This window comes from Melospiza georgiana, chromosome Z, assembly GCF_028018845.1.
Source record: "Melospiza georgiana isolate bMelGeo1 chromosome Z, bMelGeo1.pri, whole genome shotgun sequence".
Lineage (NCBI taxonomy): Eukaryota > Metazoa > Chordata > Aves > Passeriformes > Passerellidae > Melospiza > Melospiza georgiana.
Window position 1 is genome coordinate 80,664,238 of NC_080465.1, and position 21,608 is coordinate 80,685,845.

The 21,608-nt window shown below is 43.0% G+C and overlaps 1 protein-coding gene across 2 annotated transcripts in view; it reads right to left on the bottom strand.

Moving 5' to 3' along the window:
* The window catches only part of ST8SIA5 (ST8 alpha-N-acetyl-neuraminide alpha-2,8-sialyltransferase 5), a 71,600-nt gene extending 57,226 nt beyond the window's left edge, over positions 1–14,374 (bottom strand). Inside the window, exon 1 of one of the 2 annotated variants that reach the window (XM_058043484.1) lies at positions 14,274–14,374. The gene's annotated coding sequence lies outside the window, so the exon portion shown is untranslated. The remainder of the gene's footprint in view (positions 1–14,273) is intronic. The other variant, XM_058043485.1, reaches the window with a different exon arrangement.
* Between the last annotated feature and the right edge of the window lie 7,234 nt (positions 14,375–21,608).

Here is a 21,608-nt window from a genome sequence, read left to right on the forward strand (position 1 = left end):
AAAGTGTTGCACACTGTCATTATAAACCGATTCAACTTTTGCTCTAAGCTTTACCAGGTAAGGGAATTAAAAGCAAAGTGGGAAGGGTGTATGAAGAATGTCCCTTACCCCTTTTTAATTTACAGATTTCTAGCCTCCTGGTTGCTCTTGCTTTTCCTCATTTGGAGCCATCCCTCACAATACACTATTCCAGGTAGAGGTTTTCTGTTTTCTTTTCCCAACTGGAAAAAAGGACCATGTCAAACACAAAATAATATTAAAATTAAGTCCTTCCAGTGCAGGAGGGAGCTATGGCAGAGTCATCAGCTTGCTTCCCTCTGGCAGCTCATGCTCAGGTGCTGGCCCCTCACCTTGGGTATCACTGAAGGTTTGGCTTGGAAATCCAAGGAAGCTGCAGCTCAGATCTGTACACTCAGCATTCTTCTGCTCTGGACAAAGGAAGGACAAACTTTTTTCCTCAGCACTTCTCCTTCCAGTTGATGAAGCAGAACCAGCTGGCACTGCAAAAATCAGTGTTTTCACAACAAACGCTGCGCTGTGACACATCACCTTAGCTGAGACAGTCACCAGCTCCACAGGAATACACACCTTGCCCTGGGATACACACCTGGAAAATCCCTGCAAGTTCTGACTAGTTCTCTATGCAGAGCTCCAGGCCTGAGTTCACCAGCTGCTGCCTGGAACCAGCACATCACCTCCCCTAAAATACGCAGAAAAGCCATTAACTCTGCATTTTGTACCCACTGTCTGTCCTTGCAGTCTCCACTCTCCCATCACAACATGACTGTGCTCCAGAAATTAATGTGTTCCCGTTAGCAGTTTTATCTCCCCAGCAGCTAGTGAAGAGTTACACAGCTACAAAAAGTCACAGTTCAATATCCATCCAACGTGATTTCAAGCTACAGTTCCAAATGTTTCACACCCCATTGGCTTTAATAGGTTATTAATATTATATGTCAAAGCTTCAATTAAAGAATCGCTAATGATTTTGCTGCTTTTGCAGAACTATCCTGTCTTATTTTAATGTAAAACCCTAAACTCCCTCTCAGCAGGCTAAAAAAACCAAGTCCATCCTTATCTTCATTGGAGAGGGGACAGCAACCCTAACTATCATTCCTAATTAGCTGTAGGTTTGGGCTCAGCTCCATGTTCTACCAGGCTTCCTCCCTGAATTTAGGCAGAGCTGCACCACAGTGCTGGGGACTCCAGGCCAGCTTGGCAAGGCAAGAGGGGATTTCTGTGATGGCATGCTGCTCCCAGCACCTGAGCTGTGACTGCTGCAGGCTGGGGAGGAGTCATCTGCCACCCAGTCAGCTCTCATGCAGCGCAGGTGGGTGTCTTTGCCCTCCTCAGCACCTCTTCCCTCATTTCCGAACCAGCAGCCAGAGCATTTCATGGCCTTGCAGAAGGACCAAGGACAACTTTCCACAGGCAAAAAACCAAAAAAACAACAACAAAAAATCCCTGCTGCCCTTTAACATATCATTTTGCCAGTAAGATCCTAAGATCTCGTTCTAGCAAGAGCAGGATCCACCTGACTGAGCACAGGATCCACTTCCCTACGCAATCCCATCCCCAATTCCTTGACATGCCTGCTGAAGATGCGCAAGTATCACGCACAGCTCTTGGAAAACAAGAAATATTGATGTTACCAGCACTGAAGAGAGATGAGTCTAACTCCCACCACCAGTGAATGTGCCTACACTCACCAAAACCCTCCAGGCACTTAGCTGGGATTTAGTCAACATGCTCCGTGGAGAATAAGAGCTCTTTGAATCCCAGAGTATCCCAAAGATACGTCAAATGAGTCACATCCCAGAAACACCTTTTCCTTTCCTGAGTATAACAGGAGCTTAGGATGACCATTTCAGCTGCAAGTGGGATGACAAGAGGGCCAAGGGTGAAAACAGCATGGAAACAAGCTGATGTCAGGAAAATAACATCAGGAAAATAACATCAGGAAGTGAGCTATGATTGTTTTCCCCTTAATATTTAATCCACTCAAAGTGTCAGTCTTAAATCCAGGGAAAATGTCACAGAAAATCACACTTCCTGCAACCACCTACCACCAAAGGGGGACAAAGCTACAGAGAATTTTACCCAGATTTCCACTTTTACCCTGGTCCTCTTGTTTCTCTCCCATAGCTACTGTAGATGATCATCACAAAATGAATAAAACATAGTTCCATGTGAATGGAACAACATGTGCCAGCTTTGCTGCTGGCATTCTGTCCACATGACTAACACTCCCCTTTGCTAACTCTTCTTCCCTCTTCTGCTGTTAACCCTCCACTCACAGACAAAAGGAAAACAAAGCAAACCTTGGGTTCTTCTTCCCCCTCAGTGATATCAAAAAATGGTCTGGAATGAGGAGATGGGGGGAGTTATACTTCCATACAACATAAGAGAATCAGATACTTTAAAATAACAGGTTGCCTAGAACTGAAATAATTTTAAAAGCAAGAAAAATCAAATAATTTGAAACTATAAAAAGGAAATAATCTGAAACTATGAAAAGGAAATGCCCAGTTATATAGAAGGTAGCTTTTGGACCATGCTGCCACAAACCAAAGTGCTTAGTGAGCTTCAAAATCTGCTCTGATGATCCATGCAAAGATTAAGATCATTGGCAGCTTCACAGACTGCATATGAACACCTCAAAATCACTGTGTGAGCTACCCAGACTTCCCTCAGCTCAGCTATTCTGTATTCATCTGCCACGGAGGTGGGACACAGGGAGAGCTTGCAGGACCTGAAGCATTTATTATTCAGTATTATTCTGTATTTTCATGTTCTTCAATAAGATGCCTGACCTGCAGGTTACCCCACAGCGATGGCAGGGAATGACGATAGGAATATAAAATGAAAAAAACCTAATGTTTGCATAATTTGGCCCCTGGATGAAATCTCAGAGTGAAATCAGAGGATCTAAAGATTATTAAGAGATTCTGCCCTGATTTCTAGGTTATATTTCACCCTTTGGCCATCTCACTTGGCTGCAGAATAAATATCACCTGCTGTGGCAATAACAAATACAGTTTGCTGGGGCTGAAGTTCCTGGTACAGTGCTTTATTTGCCTTGAACACTTCAGGAAAAGAATGTCTGCAAAAGAAATCTTCATTTATTGCACCATTTGAAGGCTAGCAGAGAAATCCTCAAACAACAAGCAGCTAACAGCTGGGTAAATGCCACATTTCACTGAGTTGTGCCACGGATGTGTTTGGCCATGTATTTTTTTTGTTTGTGCATCCCCCATAAAGTTGAATCATTGGGCAAATTTTGCTTAATCAAGAGCTTAAGCCAGTACATGTTTAAATCAATGGGAAGCAATCTTGATTTCCTAGGGAGGAATGGCAATCTAAATCACTTTATTATAAACTCAGACTCACTTTTTTTGTTCTCACAGCAAAATCTACTGCTCAAGCAGCTTTAACCTACCCCTGTTACCATCAGTAATAGAGATCTTTAATCCAGCAAGCGGGCAAGCACTACCCACAAGCTTTTAAAGCCCTGGGGAAAGCTTAGAGCAATCCTGGGAAGCATCCAATACCATACTGGACTGATATGTAGAATAGCTATTTCAAGCTCTTTTCCCTATTTGTTACCATCCCGGATAAAAAGGCATTAACTAATTATTTTAATTGCACTTTTTGTAGTATTCCTCATGGGACCTGGACTGCAGCTGCCTCAGCTTGATCCCATTTGGCTGGGGGATGGGATGCTACTGTAAAATGTGTTTTCCCCAGAGTGGATGGGGCTTTCTGCTGCAGCTGTCTGTGCCGAGGTGGGGGAGATGTTGGCACAGGTGTGTGGCACAGAAATGCTCCCTGGTCCGAAACTATCTCAGACTCCAGCAGGAAATCTTCAGCCAGCTCCTCAGGAGCAAGGCCAGATTAACTCTCCCTCCCATCTTTTTGGTAGGGAAGAAAGCTCACACTGATTACTTTTAAAAGAACAAACACCTTTGTGGGACCAATGCCCTGGCCATTGTACTGATGGGATTTTTTTCAACCAGAATTTTCTTAGTTTCTGAGAGCAAAATATTGCAACTGTTTGGAAGAGTCATGATCTCACAGGCAACGAGCTATCTGCAACAAGACTCAGATCACTTATGGAAAAATATGCTGTTAGGAATGGAGCAAAAGAAAACACCCCCACAGAAATCTGATTAATCAAGCACAATTGGCAGAGAGTACAGAAGAGAGACTGTGCTCTTTAGGAGACATTTTTTGGTGCAGATGAGTTTCTGCTCCCCTCCAAGTGACATTGTCCTGTTTTCCCTGCTCCCTTTCCTGTTTCAGGCCTGGTGGAGCTGAACACCTGGTGGGGTTGGTGCCTCAAACCCCACATGTATTTTGCTTGGGCTCCAGTCTTTTACAGGGGCTTGGTGAGAGGTAAGAAAGGAAGGTAATAGGGATTTCCAGCCAAACTATCACTGCAAAAAATCTGTGTTTCCTCCTGAAAATCCTGTTCAAGTTAAAGATGAGTTACATCAGTATCAAAGACACATTCCCAGGAGCTGGTCCTGGTTTGCAAAGGTCCCATGATATCATCCTCTTCTGAACTTGCTGTTGGGAATCTCTTTGTTCAGGGTGGACTAGGGGCTGACATTTCCCCCCAACACAAGCAGAATCTGATAACGAGAAAGGGACATCACTCCTTCTCCATGTGTGATGTTAGGGAGTTAACTTTCCTCCCCCTTTGTTATTTCAGTTCATTTACTGAAAAAATAACAGATGTGCCCAGAAGAGGAGCTTTGGGAAATATTCCTGTTTTTTTCACTAAACAAACTTTGACAAGTTGAACATCCAAAGTACAGCAGCTCCCTTCCCCTCTCTGACCTTTGCCTCCCAGCTTGGGGAGGTTGTCAAAGGCCTCTCCTCCTCCCCTCACAATTTCTGCCTCTGCAGCCTGGTCTGTGCACTTGCTTGCAAGTTACCCCGGGGTGAAACAGCATCTTCTGACTCTGGAAGAGACTGAATTATATAATAATAATATATTTTAGGTGCAGATAGGGTTTTCTTTGATTCTCCTACATCTGCAGAGTTGTTTAATGAAAGTGCAGCATCTGGTCTAATTAAAAATAAAATTTAAAAAACTACCACTTTCTCAAACAGCTCTAACTAGCTGTTCCAGACTACATTATTTTATGGAAAAATTTATGGTGTGCCAGGGCAGACTGGCTTTTTAATGAAGGAAACATGAAGCTGCATCGCTACAAGCACTACAACCTGGCTTAAACTGGAATACCAATGGAAAATCAAACCTGTCCTGCTCTCAGCCACCTATGTTTGTTGTTGCACTGCTCTTCATCTTGCACAGCATTAGTGTTTGCATGGGTTTTCCATCATTAACTGAGAGGCAATCCAGTTTAGAATAAGCCCAGCAGGAAAAGAATTTTAAAGGTTAGTTGTCAGATGGCTCAGCTGCCCAAGAAACAGACAGACCCAAAATCAGGAGAAGGGATGCTACACTGGAATTTGGAGATGAAGGGGTGAGAAGGCTGGATGCTTTTGGCAGCAGTGCTGTTTTCTGTGAGCTGAAAGTGCTTGCAAAGTGATGGCCTGAAAATGTGGCTTGTGGCATTCTCAAGCAAGCCCCGCTGAAATCTTCAGACAGCATCGCATCGCGTCTCTCTATTTTTGCACACCACAGGCTGGTTCTCCAGCCAAGCCAGTCCAGCTCAAGCAGGCAGGAGGATAAAGAAGAGTCACACAAGTGTGCAGGACAGAAAGCCCAAGAGCCATGTTGAGATGGAGGATTTCAAGCACAGGAGAGCTTCTGCCTCGCCGTGTCCCCTCGGGAGAGGCACTGCATTCCCTTGGGAAGGCAGTGGGGAGGGATGCGTGGGGGACTGTGCTGTGCTGGGCTGGATGTTGAGTAACAGAGCTGCATGTTGTGTAGCTGCTCGTGGGCAATTGTGTACAAAGTCACAACAGTGATGCTAGAAAGCTCCAGGCATCTTCACCAGATTTTGCTGGCCATTAATCCAACAGAAGGCTGCTAATGGCATCTGATCGCTTTCTTTGTGCTACTGCTATTTAAGGCCACTCTGAAGGGCACAAACTCTTCCCTATTATACAATGTGAGATTCAGGCAAAATTATAACCCTGGGTTTCAGAAGGATGAGTTCTCAAAATGACAATACGCTAACAAGATGTGAACTTTATTTTTTAAGTCTTCAGCCGTGAGCTGGAAAGGAATCAACTCTTGAAAAGCAAGGATCTCTGATCATAAATGAAATATCATCTAGACAGAGGGGACAGAAAATTCACCCATAATATTCCATTACTAAAAACCTTTGCAACAACACTGTGGTTATTAACCTTTCCCATTCAGGAGACTGCAGCTCCTGCTTGTCCACCCAGCGTCCCTGCACATGGAAAACTGCACATCATCCCCTGGGAATTTCAGGGCATGCCAGTGTGCAGTGGAGGTTTTTAATATGGGTCAGAAAGAGATATGCCAGCACAGGAAAATGGGCAGCCAGAGGGGTCCCTCACTTCATCCTTGCAAAGAGAGCTCCTGGAGTAGGTCCATAGGTGGGTGACACAGGTGATGGAGGGACTGGAGCATCTCCTGTGAGGAAACACTGAGGGAGCTGGGGCTGTTCAGCCTGGGGAGGAGCCCCAGATGAGAGGCACCCTCAGCCCTGGGTGTCCCTGTGTGTCCCTGGGTGTCCCTGTGTGCAGGGGGGGTCAGAGCAGAGCCCAGGATCTGCTCCAGGCCCAGCAATGGCACCAGAGCCACGGGCAGGGCCTGAGCCCAGCAATTCCCCTGCACAGGAGGCAAAACTTCTGCCCTGGGCAGTGTCCAAGCCCTGAAACAGAGAGGGTGTAGAGTCTCCCTCCCAGGGGATATTCCAGACCCTTCTGGATACAATTCTGTGCCCTGTGTTGTGGGATGATCCTGCTGGAGCAGGGCTGTGGCACCAGATTGACTCCCTCTGGTCCCTTCCAAACTTATCCAGTCTGGGATTCTGGGATCCTGTGACACACCAGGTCCAGCTGGGCAAACTTTCAGCATCTAGAACTGCTATCAGGCTTATGAGGCTTTCAGTCCATCTTTGGGGTGAAAGACCTTTAGTGTGGTCATGCAATGGTCGACCCTGGCCAAGTTATTATTATTTGTTCCCTTCCAGCAAAATAAGACAGAAAACTCATTGTCTGACTGGGAAAGGGCTCACACAACAACTCACAGCCACTGACTGTGAGAATTGCCCAAGTGCTGGCCTCACATTAAGAGGCAATAGATCTTTCTCAGAATCTGGAAAGTAATTTATTATGAGCAAAAGCAGAGCCAAGCTGTTGGGAGAGGCGAGGACTCTGCTTATCTTCACACTTAGGCAGCTCCTTACAGCCTCAGGGAAAGAGTTCACCTGACTCAGGAAAGATGGTGTGCCTCATTTTAGTCACCAAAGAGATGTACCTAAAGACAGTGATGTCAAAATTGAGTCACTCAGCAAGTGACACACTGCCTGCCTTCCTGCCTTCCCCAGGAGGGACTAAGTCAGAATCCCAGCACGGTCTCTCCTGCCCTGCATAAGGAAAACTCAGAGGGAAAAGCTGGAAGAGGGCAGGAGGGTACCTGGAGTCAGAGGCACAAACCCAGATTTTTCAGCCAGACTGAAAAATCCCCCATCCTATGGAACCACTCCAACACAGGACAAGGCTAGGAATAATGACTCAGCTTTGTCCAGATCCCTTAAAAACACACTGAAAACACATTCTAAAGCACCTATAAAATGGTTGGGTTTATACAGGCTAGTGAATATCTAAAGGGAAATCTAACCAGCTTGTACAGCAGGCGAGTCAAATACAGTTTTTCATTTGGCTTGCAGTCAAAAAGAAGATCAAATGATGTACCAAATCCTACCTTCACAAGTACACAGGACAGCAGTGGGGCTGAGAGCAGAATCTGATTGGAAAAAAAAGGAGTGAACTGGCCATTTCAATCCCTGCTGTGAGCATTCCTGATTAACACCAGCTGATACTTTTAGAATAGTAGGCCTGAGGATTAAAGTATTATGTAGGCTGAAAACACTACGTCACATCTCTAAAATTACTTTGTATCATTTAATTCTCTGCATTCTATTAGGCTGAATTCTTAGGTTCACAATCAATAATGAGAACCTCCACCTCAAATCCAGATAGTATTTAGGGTTACTCACTTACCCTCAGAGGTTTCTATAAGAGATTTTGCCTCCAACTCTGCTTCATTATATTTTTTCATTTGTTTTCTTCAAATCCTACCTTAATGGTTTCTCTGTGAACCAACAGAATGTCCCATATGTAGATTAATGAGAACTACTATTTTTGTTTTACTCTGATAGTTCTTAACAGAGATAGTAATGCAATTTCTATTCACTCAAATATCTAAGCTCCAAATAATACATTATACAAAAAAAATTGCATTGCAAAAAAAAAAAAAAAAACAACCAAACAAACAAAAAAACCCAAAAATGCCAAAACCAAAACAAAAACCACAAAACAAAACAAAGACAAAACAAAACAGAACAAAAACCAACAAACCAAAGAAACATACTCAGATCCTACAGTTCACGATCCCAATGTCCTCTCTTCACATGTTCACCTTCCAGAGTTCAGGCACCAGATTGCTTTACCTCTCACTGCTTTGTTCTCTGTTTACTGCAAATAGGTGGAAAACAGTTTTCTGGATGTCACATTATGCAGAAAGACCTAAAAAGAAAAGGCATATTATATTAAAAGTGGCAAATAAAAAAATGTGATTAATGCTCTATCCTTATATCATTATTATTATATACAATATAATTGTATATTACATGTACATATAATTAAGGATATGTTCTACGCTTTTTCTGAACCAAAATTTATAAAAAATTAAGTCCAGCTTGAAATGTGCCCTGGGCCTGTACAGAATATGACTGTAGTGCATAAAAGCCAGAGTTTGTTTGATAGAATATTAGCTCTCTCTCAGTGATAGATCTGTAGAAAAACTGTTCAGAAAACACATGCTATAAACAGCAGAGGAGAACAGGCATCTCTGGAAAAGTTGCTTTTTAAGGCAGCTAGTCAGGCAATTCAGCCCTTGGGTGTGCTCATCAGCCCCACTCACTCCAGAAACTGCTTAAATTATCCTTTCAGATATGACAAAAGGTTGAGGGAGGGGATCCTGCCCCTGTGCCCCTGTGCTCAGGTGAGAGCCCACCTGCAGAGCTGCCCCAGCCCCGGCTCCAGCAGCACAAGGAGCTGGAGCTGCTGCAGCCAGTGCAGAGGAGGCCACGGAGCTGCTGCCAGGGCTGGAGCCCCTCTGCTCTGGAGCCAGCCTGGCACAGCTGGGGCTGCTCAGCTGCACCAGAGAAGCTCCAGGGACACCTCAGAGCCCCTGCCAGGGCCTCCAGGGGAAGGGCTGATAAAAGAGATGGAGAGCAATTTTTTTACAAGGACAAGAAGAACGATTTTAACCCAAAAGATGAATGATTTAGATGAAATGTTGGGAGGATATTCTAGCTTAGTCACTTAGTTTTTGTAAAGAAGCAGGAACTCTGAGCTCATCACAGGATCTCAGAATGGTTTGGATGGGAAGTGACCTTAAAGCTTATGCAGTACCACCCTGTGCCATGGCAGGGACACCTTCCACTGTCCCAGGCTGCTCCAAGAACTGTCCAACCTGGCCTGGGGCACTGCCAGGGATCCAGGGGCAGCCACAGCTGCTCTGGGCACCCTGGGCCAGGGCCTGCCCACCCTCCCAGCCAGGAACTCCTTCCCATCTGAATCCACCCCTGCCACAGACAGGGACAGTTTTTGGAAGGCAGGAACATTTGGTGATCCTCTATTCCTACTCAGTGCCATCTGGAGAAGACGCACCCTGAAACTGTGGCAGTTTGCTCAGAGCCTTTTCCAGTAAAGGTCTGGGTATCTCCAAGGAAATTCCACAGTTTCACCTTAGCAGCCTCTTGTAATGTTGAATGAATGCATCCGCTTAATAAATTTGCCTTGAAATTTCACAAAACTTTAGTAAATTTTCTCAGGATGGATTTCCTTTCCCTTTCCCTTTCCCTTTCCTTTCCATCTATCCATTTATCTATCTATTTTTCAGTCAAAAAAATAATATAAAAACTAGTTTTGATTTGTGGCCCAGAAAATCTGCTGTAGTCTAGGACCATTTCCTTTCAGGCCTAAGTAAACCCTTTTTGTTTTGGTCAGATATTGAAAAGTGCAGATATTAATTTACCTTACTTATAATGTCTCTCATTCTGTTCCAGCCTTGAGAGACATCAAACAGCTTAGGTGAAAAAGGAGTAGGAGTCATGTCACTTGTGCTAAGCTCAGTCTTTTTTGCAAATAACAACAATCCTGGTTTTTTTGGTGATTTTACTTCAGGAGCATAGGCCACCAGAAGCTGTGAATTACTCCAACATATACCACAGCAGTGTTTTTTGGTTTCATCATTAAGAATAAAACCTTCTTGCCAAACAGATCTACTGAGTATGAAGTGGACAGGCATCTGCCCTGCTTTGAATCTGCTCTTTGAAACTGATATTTTTCTCATTAGCTGCCTCATGCTGGGAAGGGTATCAGTTTCAGCTGCAGGTCTAGGAAGTTGCCCATGCTAAGAAAATTTCACCAGCTGTTGGTCTTATTTCCAAAATTTAGCTATCTAAAATTTAGTTATGAGGTTCTTAGTTTATGAAGAACTTGAGTCTGTGAAGAACTTCTTATGAAGAACTTGAGGTTCTTCATTTATGGTTACCTTTACATCAATAAGTACAAGCATATACATCCACTAAAACATGATACTTTTCAGAACAGAATGTTGCATGTTTGAAATGTCATAAATTACATTACTTAAGCAAGGACAGACCATTGCTCAACAAAAGTCCCTTACTAGGACACTGAAAAATAGATCAGAATTTAAATATTTAAACTAATAGAATTTTAGAATTAACTGCAAAATGAGTATTACTGAAAAAATAAGAAAGTTCTTTAAAAGATAGCATTTGATAGTTTGGGAGCTACAAAATATTGAGAGCTTGCCAGGATCACATGGAAGATACATTCCCTCCAACAAAGATGGTCACACATCATTTTTACTTGCAAAATCACTTACAAGATATTGACAGGAGCAGCAGCAAAACAGAACTGATAACTGAGCACACAGTTCTCACATTGCCAGGAAAAACAGGCCAACAGCTATTTCCTTCTCAGATCTCAAGCTGGGATATATATAACTGAGTTCACAAACCAGAAATTATCATCTGCCCAGTCTTAGAGGTTCAAAAAGTGGCATTTTGCTGAAACTACACAACTAGCTAAAACCACCAAAAATATTATTAGCATTTAAACTTGTCACACCAGAATTTCAGACATTAAAGGTCAAAGACATTAGTGTGAGATTTCACTTCAGAAGTTGTCCCTCTCTTCCTCTTCTTGAAAAGGAAGCAGAAAGCTCCTCGATGGCTCCACATCCTTGCTGGTAAGACCCAGAGAGACTCAGTGAGAACATTAGTGAGGTGGGATTTTTGTACTAATTAAAGCTAATTTTCCTCATAGAGACTGCATTGAGTTATAATCAATAAATTTAAATATTTTACAGCATGTCCTAATACCCAAATAGCAAGAATCACATTCTTGAGAGTTTTGTAAGGCAATTACATCCTGTTTCTTTGGGAAATAGTTGGAAAGTTAATAAATGAGCACTAAAAGTTAGAACTGATAATGATGGGCAAACGCAATAAAAAGTTATTTTCTTGTTCTGTGACTCTGAATCCTATTAGAGTAATTCAACTGCCCTGCATCACCTCCTTTTGCTCACTCTTTCCCAGAAATGAACTATTGATTACACCTCTAGTCTGTCATTTTCAGTGACCTAGCAAGCCTCCCACACACCAATTTAAAAAATAGTTTCCAAGTAAGAGCTGTTCTGAAAATGAGGTAGACGTAAGTTCATCAAACCCAACAAAAAAAAAGGAGGTTATTCTAATTCAATCCTATAACAATATGGTCTTTAGAAGCTCTACACCGTTAGACTAGAGCTGTCTGGGAACTTTGCAACAACTTGAGCTTGTCCCTCTTCATGCGTGGCTCCACAGGTGCCATCCAAAGCCTCCTACCAAGGGTCAGAGAGTGAACAGTTGACTTATTTAATGAGACAGGCTGTTTTCCAGTTTTCCAAGGTTTGTTTCCATGTAAATCCTGGAGTTCTGAGGCTCCTGGGTGCACCTACTTCATTGCATTCACTGCAGTTAGTGATAGATCTGTAGCTACCACAAAACCTTTTCATCCTGGGCAACTTGGAATTTTCAAAGCACTTCCATATCCTGTGAGGGAAGATGCTGTATAAATGCAAATACTGACTATTCCCATTTCGTCATTTTTTTCTGACAAGAAAACACTGCCGGTTTTCAATACTTTAAAAAACATTTATGCCTGAAATATGAAGTTAACTCCTAAAAATAAGTCCATATTAAAGTAAACATAATAATAGCCAAGAATAAAATCACTTTGTAAAAACAGAGATTTAGATTTGGAGGAAACTAAGACTGGTGGTCAAAAATCCCTTTGTTCTGTAAACAGCTTAATCTAAAAAAGTTGCGGTCTTTCAAAACCATTATTCATACACATATTGATATGCTCTAGAAATATCAGAATTATTCTAGAAACAGGTTTAGATCTTTCTGTACATTGACTTTAAAGCAAGCTTATGTGGGCTCTGTCTGAAATTTGGATAATTTTTGAGCAAAAAAATCTACTTGTTTGGTTACTGTTGATTTAAAATAATACAAATAATTAGTCCATCAAATCCTTCAAACTGGTGTACCTGTGGAAAAGTCTTTTGAGAAGGGAGCTGTGTGCATAACCCTCCTGGCAAACAGTGCTGAGCACAGGGCAGTGGGTGGCTGGGGAGTCATTTTGTTCTTCAAAATAAAGCTGTAATAGGCCGTGGGTGCTGCATCATCCCTCTGGAGTGCAATTAATTGCAATTACTGCAGCCTCTGTTTGTGGCTTCTGACACACTTGCAGGCAGAGCTGAGTATTCTCTTTCTGTCCATGAAACAAGCTGCATTTTCTCTGTTGTGTTTTATCTGATCTGCTCCTGGTCCATCTTGGTTTTGGGGTTGTTTTTTTTTTCAATCTTTGCTTTTGTCTTTCTCTCTGTTCCACGACGTCTCTGCACCCCTGAAAACCTTGCGTGCAATTAGAGCGTGTAATGGCAGAGAGGTGCAGTGCTGCTATCAGCCTCCCCTGCACGTGATGGAGAGATTTATCACTGCAATCTCCCAGCAAATTGCGGGAAAGTGGATAATAGGTCCTAGATAACAGATGTACTTTAAACCAGAGAACAATATCTTAAATCTCTGTCCAAGGACACAACCTGTGTCACATTTGTGGGGTCAGGTGCCAAGACACGGGTTCCTTTTCCTGCCATCTCCACCCCACACGGGATCACCTGCCTGATATTCGGTTTGATGGGGTGCTGCATGACCTGCAGCCTCAGCAAACACCCTGAGCACTCATCCCTGAAAACTCATGCTCGTGCTCAAATGAACATTTCTTTCATTAACTTGGCAGCATCTGCACAGTGCTCAAATTCTATTTAGGTAGCACAGGAGAAGACACCCTACAACCCCACAGAAATCATGTTGAGGCAAATCAGCTCTGAGTCAGATTAAATAGGACTTAATTTGACTTCTGATTTGTTTACACTTCATCACACAGCCAGTCTCCATTATGATCCCTTTTTATTTCCTACTTCTACAATTTCACACCATTCTCTTAATATATGAAACTGTTATTAGAATTATTCAAGTACTCCGAGGGTTTTTTTGGCAACTCAGTTACCTGCAGGTGTTAGCAGCTTGCTAGCACATCTAAAGGAAGCAATCCAAAGTCCACGGTGAAGTTCTGCACGTAATTGCAAGAGATCTTTAGCTTTCAGTTCCCTCTCCCATAGCACTCATGCATCTTACAGATGTGCCGTGCCTGCCTCTGAACTCCCACTTCCTGACATAACAAGGGTATTTTGCTTTAGAGAGAAAAATTACCATTTGAAAAAACTTAATTTCTCTGTGTTTAGAGTTGACTCACAGTTTTTAACCCGGCTTTCAGATCAATGCAGATGGCTGTGGAGCCAGGTTTCCCGTGAAACTCGTGGGAATGGATCAGGAACGTGCCGAGCAGAGAGAGCAGCACACACCCTCTGCAAGAAACCCAGCCAGACCAGGAGAGCAGCAGCAACCTGGCGCTTTGCAATCAAACTGCCCCTTATTTCACTGTGGCTGCTTATTTACCTTCCACACACGCTGTGGCTGCCCTCCTGTTTTGCCAGGCTGCCCCTTTCTCTGTGTTTCTCCTCCAGCGCCACTCACGGGCTCCTCCTGCTTCTCTGGCTCTTTGGATCCCGGGCTGTGCGCCTCTTCCCTCCCGGATTGCCGAGCCGGATCCAGCCCTCACCTCTGCATCACGGGCAGCTTCCACCAATGCTGGATTTCAGCTTCCTCCTGATGTCAAGTCTCAGCCCAGCCCACGGCTCTTGCATCATGAGCTGGAAAACCCTCCTATGCTCCAGACTTTGCAAGGGGTGTTTGCAGAGAAGCAGCAGTTTTATTCGCTCTGTGCTTGATGCCCCATTTCTTTTGCAGCTTTTCTCTCTTATGTGACAAGAAACAGCTGTTTGTGTGGAGGGAAGCCTCTTTCTTTCCTTTTCTAGAAACAGATCTCTCAGTTACTCCAGTGGGACTGAAATCCCCTGGAGTCAATAAAACTTCTCAAAGGAGCATTTCTTCTATCAGACTTTATTTTTATACTCCTAAGAAACGTTTACACCACTTTTAAAGGGGATTATTTCTCTCAAAATAACGTGATTCGAAACCTAGAATTTTAAATCCATGCAACCTTTTTATGTGCATGAGTGCTAAAAAGCAAAAAAAAAAAAAATAAAAAGGGAAAAAACCAAGGAAACAAGGGGTGGGGTGTGTGCTGGTGAAATAAATTACTTGCATAATTTTTAGTTAAATGCTGAATCTACAGGGTAATCCTGCAAACCTCCTCATGAGCAACTTGATTCAAACAATCACTTGTTTGGAGTCACTCAGGTGTGCACAGTGGCAACACAACACAGGTTAAAATTTTCTGGGTTATTAGCTTAATATCTGATTGAGGCCGGGACTGACTGCTGCTGTTTGTTTAACACACTGCACAAAGCAGTTTTCTGCTCCTGCAAAAGGCCTCGGGTGCAGATCTGCAGTGAGACTGAGCACTCACAGCAGATTGCTGATGACTTCTGGAGAAATGTCCCTGCCTCATCAACTCTACATCACGTTTTGCACCGCAAATCGCGTTTGAAGTTTTAAAGCTGGATGAATGTGTGAGCTTGATTACAGACATTCATGCAGATAAGATTGTGGAAGAGAAGTTATATTGCAGGACTTTGTACCCTTTGTACAATTCTGTACCACACCTTTGCAATTCTGTAGTAATTTAGCCGTTTACTTGACTTAAAAAGCAGCTGGAGAATGTTTTTTCCAAGCTCTGAACAACTCACTCTGTTTAAATCCACCACTAAATCTGGACTCTAACTGAGTGAAATTAATGGCTGTACCATATTCCAGCTTTCAGAACTCTCAGATCAGATATATTTGCAGGATTCAATGGGATATACAGGAATAGGAGGAATAAAATTTTGTTTCCTCACACAGAAAAGGCAGTAAAAAAAAGTGAGAACAACATTTTCACCCAGTCCTGAGGATCAAGGAGAAGTGGCAAGTTCAAACTGAGTATCTCAGGAGTGAGAACTCATAGAGAGTTTAATCCCAAGGAAACAAAGCAGATCAAAAGGCTTTGGCTTCAGAAATGCTGTAAATGTGCGTGCACAGGCTACTGAAGAGATCTGCTGCTTCTGAGGAGGGAGAAGATGAGATCCTACTGCTTCCAAGGGATATTGTTATCAACACAGCAGTGTCCAGTGTCACCTTCAGAAAACCTTGCTGCCTTCTTTTGCTCTGGTTGTGGAGCAGCACCCTGACCCCAGAGAAAAAACATTAAAAAACAAAATACAATAAACAGTCAGCACATGGAGAGTGCTAATACAGCACACACTGGGAAAGCAAGATGATGCTTCCACTTTGCCTCTAATGCCACAAATGACATTGTCATAGACACTGCCAGCTCTGCTCTGCTCAGCATTTGAGAAATAAAATAAAGCTTTCTGTCAAGAACACAGCGATGATGATGATGATGATGATGATGATGATGATGATGATGATGATGATGATGATGATGATGATGAAACCCAAATTCTTCAACCAGCACACAGAGGCACGACAGCAGCAGGGCAGATAAACAATCTGGTGGGTGCTCCATGTGCTCCACTGACAAGGGGTGGCACTCACAAGTCACTGCCTGGAAGTGCAACTTGGATTGCAATCCATAGGAGAATCTGCAGAGTATTTGCTTTGCATCTCTACTTGTTTTGCGAGTTTGAGTCGGTTTGCATTAATGCGCATTTTCATCCCCTAGGGACAACAGGCACAAAGGAGGTAAGGTAAGAGAAGTAAAGGAAGAAGCGAGATGGAGGCACAGCTAGTTTTTAGGAGTATAGTGAACAACTCAGCATTTTAGGCCTGTCACAGCCATTCTGCAACCACACTGCAAAGCTGGCAGTTACAGCCTTGCCCAAATAGGCATCCACAATTTCCTTTCAGCCCTGCTGCCATACATATCTTGAGGCTTCTAAATGTTTGGGTACCACAGGGTGGAAACCTAGTGTAGAAACATCCTCCATGCAGGGACCTTTGTGAAAAGTTCATTTTGTTCCAAGGGATTTCCTGCAGACAGAAATCACAGAGGACAGTAGCCTAATAGGATTTTTAAAAATGACTGCTCAATGGAAATATCCACAGTTACAATAGAAGTAGGAGCTCCAGAGATAATTTTTGGAGAGATGTAGCCCCCTCCATCTTCAGAGTAGAAGGCAGTCATTAAACTGCTCATGATTCCAGACGAACTTCCTTGCATGAGTTTCTTATTTCAAAAGTGCCACATGCCCAAGATTAATGCCTTTTTCCTCAGAAGCCACGAGCAGCAGCCTTCCTCAGAAACTGTACAGTGCAGAGACCTGACACTGAGGTATGAGACTGGAACAAATACAACTGCTTCTGCTTTTTGCCATAATCTCTGATCACACACATGTCCAAAGCACTTCACCACATCCCACAGGAATTCAGGCCCTGGGGATGCAGAAGCCCTCTGTGCAGTTCTTGGCATGCCTGGCCAAGCGGAGGGGAGCAGGATGGCAGGCACTCAGGCGGTGCTAAAACTTCAGCAGCATCATCACAGCCTGAGGAGTGTGCTGAGAAACTTGAACAACAAACAATAAATTCCAAAATGCAATACTTCCCAAGCAATCAACTCCAAACGGAGGAAGGAAACAATAAGACCAAGCCAGCTGCAGGTCAGTGTTATTGCAAGGGCATAAAAACTGCCTGAGGACCAGCATTGTTTTCTTTCAAGATGGGGAAAGGTTCCTTCTCCTGGGATTTCAGCATCCAAAAATCTCCATTAAGGCTGGTGAAATCCAAGCCTCTGCAAACTCTTCAACATTGTAAAATTGGTTCAAACAACTAGTGAGAAAAATTTTCATACATTTTTTCTTCTGGGGTTTTCTCTGAAGTGGAATCTGATCTCACAGGTAGGTTTGAAGATGGAGGAGCACACTATACCTAGCCACAAACAGAAAAGCTGAACACACATCAGAACAGTCATATTTGCCAGAGAAGACAAGAGAAGGAAAATTCACAGTCAGAACTGGAACATTATTGCACCATATGCTTTCCAACAGCCAAGCACAACAGGGGCCCTGCACGATCCTTGCCTTACTGCACCCTGTTGTATTTCCACCTGGAAAGACATATGGCAGTACCTAGGAGAGAAAATGTTCCTTTTTCTTTTTTTATTTTCCTAATGTTAATGTCATTTCCCAGCTTTAAAGGAACATTTGATTATGAAACATGCTCAGCCCAAGGATGAGAAAAATCTTCCTATCTCTTCCCACTAATGACAAAAACAGGTCCATTGGCCTGTTGGTATTATGACCAAATGAAAATTTGAAGGCATGGCTTGGATACTACTTTGTCTTATGCATCACTGACAAAATTGCCTTCTCTGCAGAAACCGGGTACCTCACAGTTATGGCAGAGATGCTAAAAATTGTCCTGGAAGTGTGACCTTACAAAAACCATCCTTCTGCTTATGAAATGAAAAACACTGCTTTGTAAAGAACTGACCAGGAGCAAACATTCAGCCCAGCAAGAGTCACTTTTATCCCTAATTACAGTCAGTCTTAAAATGCCATTTTTTACTGAGAGAACATTCAGCATTACAGGAACCTACTCATGACTGCTGCTGGGCAAGGGAAGCAGTAGTTATGTTTAAAGATGTAAGAATAAGAAACCACACAAAAAGCTCTTATAACTACCTTCTCATCACTCGGGTAAGTAGAAATATTTTAACAGGGATTCTATTGTAGCAGTAATGCTTTCCACCTCCTTTCACAGTAGCTCTGAAAGAGGTATGTTGATCACTTCTGCTAGAAGAGAGCTATATTTAAAAGGAAAACCTGCATAAAATTGATTATTACAAGTCTCACCGCCCCATACCACCACTGGGTATGAGAGGAATATGGTGAAACTCTGTATTTATTTCACCAGCCTTGATTAATATAATTCTGAAGGTTGTTCCACCTCTCTTTAGGGAGGTTGCCCTTCCTCTGGCCACCCCAAACTTAGCCCTGTGACATCCCCTGCCTCAAAGGGGCACATCTGCCTTAACAGGCTGTGACCAGAGATTGCCCCAGGCAGCTGATCCAGCTGGGCTTCCAGGTGACTACTCCTCCATCACAGATTTTAAAGTGGTCACAGTGGTTTTATCACTGAGACACAGAATCATTCAGATTGGTGAAGACCTCCAAGACCATGGAGTCCCAGCTGTGTCCAATGCCCACCTTGTCACCAGCCCAGAGATGGCCAGGCCTTCCTTGGACACCTCCAGGGACGGGGACTCCAACACCTCCCTGGGCATCTCCTTCCAATGTTCAACAACACTTTCCATGAAGGAATTCCTCCTGATGTCCAACCTGAGCCTGCCCTGGCCCAGCCTGAGGCCATTCCCTCTGCTCCTGTCCCTGTTCCCTGGAGCACAGCCCGACCCCCCCGGCTGTCCCCTCCTGTCAGGAGCTGTGCAGAGCCACAAGGGCCCCCCTGAGCCTCCTTTGCTCCAGGCTCAGCCCCTTCCCAGCTCCCTCAGCCTCTCCTGGGGCTCCAGCCCCTTCCCAGCTCCGTTCCCTGCCCTGGACACGCTCCAGCCCCTCCAGGCCTTTCTGAGCTGGGGGAACATGGCTGCTGGGCCTGGCTCAGGCTGAGAGCTTTCACTCTTAATCTCTTCATTTCCTGAAAAAAAAGACTCACAAATTCCTTGGATACTTCCAGCCCTGTGCGCGAGGGCTTCCCCATGACTGCTCATTCCTGGTGGAGCATCCTGGATGCCTGCTGAGCCCTGATGGGCCTTGCTCAGGACAGGCTCCCTGCCCAGCCATTTTGGCCCACACCACTCCTTTCAATCCATCATAGGATACATCCTGCTCCCAATAAACGGGTGTGACCTTCCCAGTGCAATTCGGCAGATGTTCCCAATATACCAAAGGCTGAGTGGTGGCCCTTATTTAATACACTGTAGAAAACCTGTCTGCATCTTTCCTGAAGCAGAAAACCACTTAATTCCTTGTGCTTTCCCTTCTTTTCCACTGTCCTTTGAAACCAGAATTGAATGAACACTAAAATGTATCCCTTTTGAATCTTTGATAACATAGAACTACTTCTACATCCATTTCACTATATTGAATATTATAATTAACAATAATCATACATAATTGTAAAATATATTATAATAATAAATTATTTTAAGATAAGGAAGCATTGTTAATTTCATTCACAAGCAGGGACCTTTTGGCAAAGAAATTATGTAAATTTTCAGTAATGTCTTCCATTTATTTCCCAAATGTAGTGAGATGCCTTTTAATGAGGCCAGCCCTAAACTCTAAATAAGCTTGGATGAGTTACCTACTCATTCATTTGGTCCAGGCAGACAAGCAAGTGTGTTTCACTAGCACAAATGATCACACAGTCCATTTCAAATTTACACATAATTATCTTTGCTTAGCACTCTTTTTCTTACAGCTTTTCAAAAACAGTCATTTGGGGGCAAACTGCTTAAAATGACAAGAGCAATCCCACTGATTTAAGGAGAACTGAATAAATGCAGCCCTTTTCAAGATCGTATGTGCTGTTTTTATGTGTTAAAATTAATATCAGATGTTCTCACACAGCATCCAGTGAAGGACAGAAATAATATCATGTGGCACATCCTTCTTGTCATTCAGTCACAACACATCAGAGGCAAGCAAGAAGCTGAAATGCCTTCCTGAAGTGCCTGTCCTCTTCATCCCTAAGTAAGGCCTCCAAGGAAGATATCCCTGTCAAATGCCTCATTTTTTGTGAGGTGGACAGAGGTGATTCTGAAGTGAAGGCAAAATCCAAGGAAATTGCTTGACTGTTGCCAATGCATAATTAAAAAAAAAAGATTCATCAAAAAAACCCAGCAAAATAACTCACCAGCTTTTTGATTAATACCTTTAAAGGACTGGTGTGCTGTTAGGAAAAAGCCTCTGCTAGGGAGAGAAAAGTTAAGGTCACACTCAATCTATAACTCTATAACCTGATTATCAAGATTAATTTAAGTTCCATGCTCAAAGGTTCAAACACACATGCTGCTTGAGGTAACAGATTTCCAAAAAGGAAAAAAAAAAAAAAAAAAAAAAAGACTATGGCAACATATTAGGGAAACTTTCAGTGCTACCCTGGAAAAGTCCAAATCCTCGGGGTTTAAATTATTTGTTTTTCAAAGATTATTAAGCAAAACAACTTCAACTTACAACTAACACAATTTTCTTTTCCCACTCCTGAAAATCAAACATTTTAGACATTTTCTGCTTTGTTCTTTTACTGGCATCAGTTGTGCAGATTTTCTAACACTGTGTTGGTCAGGTACGTTTTTATTCCCATGAATTTATCCATCACAGGCTTTTATTCTCACAGAGGTGTTGTAAGGCAGAAGATTTACAATATTATTTTGGGTATTTTTGAGATAAATAATTTGAGTATTTTGAGAGACAGCACTTCCTTGATGAGAAACCTGCAGGATTGCTCCCTGACAGTATGTGAATTACCAGCTGAAGAGAAGCTGTTGCCCCCATCAGGTGTCTTACAACAGTAAAATATTTTGTTGTAGATTGACTTTAGGTGTTATAAAATTATAAGTTTTTAGTTCTCAATCATCATTACTAGAAATACAAACAGGTAATATACTGAAATGTGGATCAGACCTTCTGTCTTCAGAAGATCCCTCAGAGCTGTTAGTGGTAGGTAGAGAGAAATGCAGTTGGTAAATAAAAGAAATAGGCTGCAGATTGATCTTGACTAACTGCAGTGCTTAAATAATGCAAATGAGAAAATACTGCAAATAAGAAAATATTTTAGTCAATGTATTGATTTACAGAATAAAATATGTTTTAA